Source organism: Capricornis sumatraensis, chromosome 17, assembly GCF_032405125.1.
Source record: "Capricornis sumatraensis isolate serow.1 chromosome 17, serow.2, whole genome shotgun sequence".
Classification (NCBI taxonomy): domain Eukaryota; kingdom Metazoa; phylum Chordata; class Mammalia; order Artiodactyla; family Bovidae; genus Capricornis; species Capricornis sumatraensis.
Genome location: NC_091085.1, coordinates 11,874,312 through 11,882,016, shown reverse-complemented (window position 1 = coordinate 11,882,016; position 7,705 = coordinate 11,874,312). Strand labels below are relative to the sequence as shown.

Genomic DNA, 7,705 nt, shown 5'->3' with positions numbered 1-7,705 from the left:
GGTGATTATTTTAGTAATATACCCACCTACACCCTTTAATAAATTTCACCATTAAAAAATCCTATTTTTTCTTTATATAAAATGCAAGGAATTGACTGGTGCCTAAAGAATAAGCCCACTGAAGGTGCAGAGAGCTATGCTGTACATCAGCAATGAAATGTTAGCAAGTGTGATTCTTGCTATAGAGACAGATACAGTGGAAATAAACCCTCAAGGACGAATAAACCATACCTCCTAAGTCAAATGCATTCAAGATATTGATTGCTGCTACATCTGAACAAAGCTCAGACAACTGTTTAATGGCCGGTTACATCCAGGAGGCTTAAAGGAGCCCCGTGCCCACCTCGTTGTCCAGTGCCTCTGCAACTGTTTCCAGTGCGTTGAGTCCATTAGGCGGTTATTGGAAACGGTGTGCGTGATGGGGTGACCTCCTCTCTCGACACTCCGTCTGTGAGAATTTCTAACACTGCAATTACCGTGACCTCACTGTGCCCTGGACGGGCAGAACTCCTGGAAGCAGGATGGGAATAATGGGGGAAGAAGACGTGGGTAGATCTAGGGAATCACACTGGGATGAGGTGGGGGCGAGTGGGTGCTGCTGTATTCAGGGATCTATAACAATTTTTGGTCCTCTGAGTCATTTTCTTTGGATGCATTACGTCCCTAGAAAGAGAATCCAAGGATTTTCCCTCCTGTGTGTTTTCATCTTGCTTCTTCATGGTCCATGATGTCAGTTGAGGTTGTCAGTACAATAAAACCAAACCGATGGGACGGGAGAAGGTTCTTTGGCCATTTTCCTGGATCTTTGAGGTGCACATCAAATCTGGGGCTGACCATTCCACACTTACTTAGCCTGCCTATGAGATTCACAGCAATTTTCCCAGCCCTGTGATCATCAGTGATTTCAAATTAGCCAATATTATCATGCTTCTGAGAGTTCTCAGAAACATGGTGGAGAGTTCTGACAAAACGTGGTCCACTGGAGAGGGAATGGCAAACCATTTCAGTATTCTTACCGTGAGAACCCCATAAACAGTATGAAAAGGCAAAAAGATAGGACACTGAAAGATGAACTCCCCAGGTCAGTAGGTGCCCAGTATACTACTGGAGATCAGTGGAGAAATAACTCCAGAAAGAATGAAGAGATGGAGCCAAAGCAAAAACAATGCCCAGTTTTGGATGTGACTGGTGATAGAAGATGGAGAAGGCAATGGCACCCCACTCCAGTCCTCTTGCCTGGAAAATCCCATGGACGGAGGAGCCTGGTAGGCTGCAGTCCATGGGGTCGCGAAGAGTCAGACACGACTGAGCTACTTCACTTTCATGCATTGGAGAAGGAAATGGCAACCCACTCTAGTGTTCTTGCCTGGAGAATCCCAGGGACAGGGGAGCCTGGTGGGCTGCTGTCTTTGCGGTCGCACAGAGTCGGACACGACTGATGTGACTTAGCAACAGCAGCAGGTGATGGAAAGAAAGTCCAATGTTGTAAAGAACCATATTACATAGGAACCAGGAACGTTAGGTCCATGATTCAATGTAAATTGGAAGTGGTCAAACAGAACATTGACATTTTAGGAATCAGTGAACTAAAATGGACTGGAATGGGTGAATTTAACTTAGATGACCATTATTTCTACTACTGTGGGCAAGAATCCCTTAAAGAAATGGAGTAGCCCTCATAATCAACAAAAGAGTCTGAAATGGAGTACTTGGGTGCAGTCTCAAAAATGACAGAATGATCTCTGTTTCCAAGACAAACCATTCAATATCACAGTAATCCAAGTCTATGCCCCAAACAGTAATGCTGAAGAAGCTGAAGTTGAACAGTTCTATGAAGACCTACAAGACCTTCTAGAACTAACACCCAAAAGAGATGTCCTTTCCATCATAGGGGACTGCAGTGCAAAAGTACGAAGTCAAGAGATACCTGGAGTAACGGGCAAATTTGGCCTTGGGATACAGAATGAAGCAGGGCAAAGGCTAACAGAGTTTTGGCAAGAGAACACACTGGTCATAGCAGACACCCTCTTCCAACAACACAAGATATGACTCTACACATGGACATCACCAATGGTCAATACCGAAATCAGATTGATTATATTCTTTGTGGCTGAAGATGGAGAATCTCTATAAAGTCAGCAAAAACAAGACTGGGAGTTGACTGTGGCTCAGATCATGAACTCCTTATTGCCAAATTCAGACTTAAATTGAAGAAAGGAGGGAAAACCGCTAGACCATTCAGGTATGACATAAATCAAATCCCTAACAATTATACAGTGAAAGTGAGAAATAGATTCAAGGGATTAGATCTGATAGACAGAGTGCCTGAAGAACTATGGATGGAGGTTCATGACATTGTACAGGAGACAGAGATCAAGACCATCCCCAAGAAAAAGAAATGCAAAAAGGCAAAATAGTTGTCTGAGGAGGCCTTACAAATAGCTGAGAAAATAAGAGAAGCTGAAGGCAAAAGAGGAAAGGAAAGATACAAGCATCTGAATGCAGAGTTCCAAAGAATAGCAAGGAGAGATAAGAAAGCCTTCCTCAGTGATCAGTGCAAAGAAATAGAGGAAAACAACAGAATGGGAAAGACTAGAGATCCCTTCAAGAAGATTAGAGATTCCAAGGGAACATTTCGTGCAAAGATGGGCTCAATAAAGGACAGAAATGGTATGGACCTAACAGAAGCAGAAGATATTAAGAAGAGGTGGCAAGAATACACAGAAGAACTATACAAAAAAGATCTTTATGACCCAGATAACCACAGTGGTGTGATAACTTCAGTGGTGTGAACACTGGATTAGAGCCAGATATCCTGGAGTGTGAAGTCAAGTGGGCCTTAGGAAGCAGCACCACAAACAAAGCTAGTGAAGGTGATGGCATTCCAGCTGAGCTATTTCAAATCCTAAAAGGTGATGCTGTGAAAGTGCTGCACTCAATATGCCAGCAAATCTGGAAAATTCAGCAGTGGCCACAGGACTGGAAAAGGTCAGTTTTCATTCCAGTCCCAAAGAATGTTTAAACTACTGCACAATTGCACTCATCTCACATGCTAGCAAAGTAATGCTCAAAATTCTCCAAGCCAGGCTTCAACAGTACGTGAACCATGAACTTCCAGATGTTCAAGCTGGATTTAGAAAAGGCAGAAGAACCAGAGAGCAAATTGCCAACATCTGCTGAATCATCAAAAAAGCAAGAGAGTTCCAGAAAAACATCAATTTCTGCTTTATTGACTATGCCAAAGCCTTGACTGTGTGGATCACAAGAAACTGTGGAAAATTCTGAAAGAGATGGGAATACCAGACCACCTGACCTGCCTCCTGAGAAATCTGTATGCAGGTCAAAAAGCAACAGTTAGAACTGGACATGAAACAACAGACTGATTCCAAATCGGGAAAGGAGTGCATCAAGGCTATACATTGTCATCTTGCTTATTTAACTTCTATGCAGAGTACATCATGAGAAATGCTGGGCTGGAAGAAGCACAAGCTGGAATCAAGCTGGATATTGCTGGGAGAAATATCAATAACCTCAGATATGCAGATGACACCACCCTTATGGCAGAAAGTAAAGAACTACAGAGCCTCTTGTAGAAAGTGAAAGAGGAGACTGAAAAAGTTAGGTTAAAACTCAACATTCAGAAAACTAAGATTATGGCATCATCACTTCATGGCAAATAGATACGGAAACAATGGAAACAGTGAGAGACTTTTTTTTTTTTTTTTTTTGCTCCAAAATCACTGCAGATGGTGACTGCAGCCATGAAATTAAAAGATGCTTGCTCCTTGGAAGAAAAGCTATGACCAACCTAGACAGCATATTAAAAAGCAGAGACATTACTGACACAGATGCGTGTAGTCAAAGCTCTGGTTTTTCCAGTAGTCATGTATGGATGTGAGAGCTGGACTATAAATAAAGCTGAGCACCGAAGAATTGCTTCTTTTGAAGTGTGGTGTTGGAAAAGACTCTTGAGAGTCCCTTGGACAGCTAGAAGATCAAACCAGTCAATCCTAAAGGAGATCAGTCCTGGGTGTTCATTGGAAGGACTGATGGTGAAGCTGAAACTGCAATACTTTGGCCACCTGATGCAAAGAACTGACTCCTTAGAAAAGACCCTGATGCTGGGCAGGATTGAAGGGAGGACAAGAAGGGGACGACAGAGGGTGAGATGGTTGGAATGGTATCACCCACTGGATGGACATGAGTTTGAGCAAGCTCCAGGAGTGGCTGATGGACAGGGAGGCCTGGCATGCTGCAGTCCTTGGGGCCGCAAAGAGTGGGACACGACTGCGCGACTGAACCGAAATGAGCCGTGCTTTACCATCACAGTCGGAAACCTGATGGTGACTTTGGAGTGTGGCCTGAGAAACGCCTGGCAATTGCCTCTCTTTTCAGTGTTGCTGATATTCTTGAGAGCTTCAGCCAGGACAGTCATGCCCACTGTTATAGCAACAGGGAAAGATGGCAGAAAGCAGAGGTCTAGAGTTGAGCTTGACGCAGGAGAATGGCAGCTTTGTGAATTAGTAAAGAGGAGGAAGAGGCAGTAAGCTGAATGGATGTGCAAATCATCTGATTTCTTTTTCACTTGGATCTTTCTCTTTTTTTTGGAGAAATACTCCCTTTAAAAATGGTTATCTGAGATGTTACGAGTAAATATATGATTCTGATTGAATCTTGGACTGGGAAACACATTACTGAGGCAGTTGGTAAAATTGGAATATGAACTGTAGATTAGATAATAGTACTGTACCAGCCCCAGATGGACCTCCTGGTAAAGAATACACTGGCCAGTGCAGGAGACGTAAGAGATGCGGGTTTGATCCCTGGGTCAGGAAGATCCCCTGGAGGAGGGCATGGCAAGCCACTCCAGTATTCTTGCCTGGAGAATCCCTACAGTTCATAGGGTCACAAGGAGTCCTGAAGGGACTTAGCATGCATGCACTTTACCAATAATAAAATTCCTGACTTTGGTGACTATGGTTATATGGGAGCCTTGTTCACACTGAAGTGTTTAAGAAAAAAGGAGCATGATGTACATGATTCCTTCTCAGATGGTTAAAAATTGTGTGTGTGTGTGTGTCTATGAAGAGAAAGTGAGAGCAAGAGATGTGAGAAAATACTAAAAAATTGGTAAATCTGAGTAAAATGTATACCAGAATTCACTGTAGTAGGCATGCTACTTTTCTGTAAGTTTAAAACTATTTCTCAATGAAAACTATTTTAGGCAGTATCTACTGTATAGTTAAGATGTAATTCAACTGTTACAGAACACCCACAATAGCTTAATCAAGAGGAAAATATATTTCTCTCTCAGATAAAAGGAATCCAGAGGTGAACTGCTGCTGCTGCTAAGTTGCTTCAGTCGTGTCCAACTCTGTGTGACCCCATAGACGGGGGCCCTCTGTCTCTGGGATTCTCCAGACAAGAACACTGGAGTGGGTTGCCATTTCCTTCTCCAATGCATGAAAGTGAGAAGCGAAAGTGAAGTCGCTCAGTCGTGCCCGACTCTTCACGACCCCATGGACTGCAACCTACCAAGCTCCTCCGTCCATGGGATTTTCCAGGCAAGAGTACTGGAGTGGGGTGCCTTTGCCTTCTCCAAGAGGTGAACAGTCCAGTTCATAAAACTGTCAGGGTCTAGGGCTCCACTGCTTATGTTTCTTGGATACCCTCAGTAACTGTTTTCCACCTCATGGACCAAAAGGGCTGCTTGAGTACCAGCCATTTCCCACATTCTAACCAGGAGGAAGGAAAGGGCTTGAAGTAAAAGATGGGGAGACAAAAGGTCTTTATCACCTGTCCTAAAACAAGATCTCCCGGAAGACATCACTCAGTGTTTCTGTGTACATCTCATTGGTGGAAACATAGTCTCCGGGCACACCTCACTGTAAGAGAACTTGTGACATGAAGCCTGTATTATAGGTATTCCTGGATCCATTTAAAAATCAGGGCTTCAAATATATGAAAGAAAGTGAGAATGGACAGTGGGCAAATGATTAGCAGCCTTTACCAGATGAGGTTGCCTGACAAAGACAACATCTGCCCAGCAAACTCCACGAACTTGTGGCTCAAGGGCCTAGCTGGGTGAGGCAGGCCCTCCTGGATACAATTCAGCTAAGGCAGTGGGTGATATTTGCAGGCTTTCGGTGCCATAATCCTCTGCCACTTCAAACAGCACTCCACCAACCCCTCAACCCCACTCAGCCAGACTATATTTGTAGGAGACTCACTTGCCAATGACCAATTACTGTGATTTTTCCCTGAAATGACTTTGGTCTAAGAGGACAGACTGTTAAAAAACAACAACAACTAAAGAGGATTTCTTGGGTCAGAATAAAGGCTTCAGTGCCTCCTGGCTGCCTCTCATACTTTTGGGGCAGAAGAGGAATATTTTTCTGGCTGTTTACAAAGAAATGAGAGTAATATTCATTTTGCAGTTCATAGAGGGTGAAAAGGCCTATTTTTGGGGGAAGTTTGCTATGCTAATAAGCAGTTTTTATAGTTCCTTGAGATACTGGCTTTGAGGCAAGGGGAATGAAAAATGATTTCTGGTCAAACAAACTTGAGGATCGTGTACTCTATAATCTTCTGTTATTATTATTTAAGTCACTTCAGTCATATCTGACTCTGTGTGACCCCACAGACGGCAGCCCACCAGGCTCCCCCATCCCTGGGATTCTCCAAGCAAGCACACTGGAGTGGGTTGCCATTTCCTTCTCCAATGCATGAAAGTGAAAAGTGAAAATGAAGTCACTCAGTCGTGTCCGACTCTTCGTGACCCCATGGACTGCAGCCTACCAGGCTCCTCCATCCATGAGATTTTCCAGGCAAGAGTACTGGAGTGGGGTGCCATTGCCTTCTCCGATAATCTTCTGTTAGAGGGTCACAATACGTAATAATACACTAAGCTCTGAGAAGTTCTGCAGTAAGGAAGTCCCCAGCCTGAAATGGTGTAACTCAGATTGGGACTTGCTCACAGTCTTTTAACTGAGATCACACCGGGTCACAGGACTTAATGAAGCCTGGGTTCTTGACGTCTCATCACAGAAAGAATTAAATGAGAGACAGTATGATAGGTAAGAAGTGGATTTATTTAGAGAGGAACACGCTTCACAGAGCGTAGGCCATCTTAGAAGGCAAGAGCTGCAGCAAGGTATGAGGTGGTCAGTTTTTATAGGAGTGTGTAATCTCATAGGCTAGTGACTTGGAGGAATTGTTGTCCAGTCGCTCAGTCATGTCAGCCTCTGCAGCCCCGTGAGCTGCAGCACACCAGGCTTCCCTGTCTTTCACTATGTCCCCAAGTTTGCTCAAACACATGTCCATTGATTTCATAATGCTATCCAACCATCTCATCCTCTGTCATCCCCTTCTCCTCCTGCTCTCAGTCTTTCCCAGCATCAGGGTCTTTTTCAGTGAGTCAGCTCTTCGCATCAGGTGGCCCAAGTATTGGAGCTTCAGCCTCAGGATCAGTCCTTCCAATGAATATTCAGGGTTGATTTCCTTTAGGATTGACTGGTTTGATCTCCTTGCAGTCCAAGGGACTCTCAAGAGTCTTCTCCAGCACCACAGTTTGAAAGCATCAGTTCTTCGGTATTTGGGGAAGGGCTGGGGAATTCCAGGAATTGGGCCACGGCCCCCTTTTTGAGCTCTGTGGGACTGTCACAGTCCCATGCGCCTGTGGGTGTGTATTTATCTTACCGATGTG

General features: G+C 44.2%; 1 pseudogene; it reads right to left on the bottom strand.

Annotated features, from left to right (window-relative positions):
• Positions 1–663: 663 nt before the first annotated feature.
• LOC138093940 (small ribosomal subunit protein uS8-like) lies at positions 664–4,435 on the bottom strand (annotated as a pseudogene).
• Positions 4,436–7,705: the final 3,270 nt, after the last annotated feature.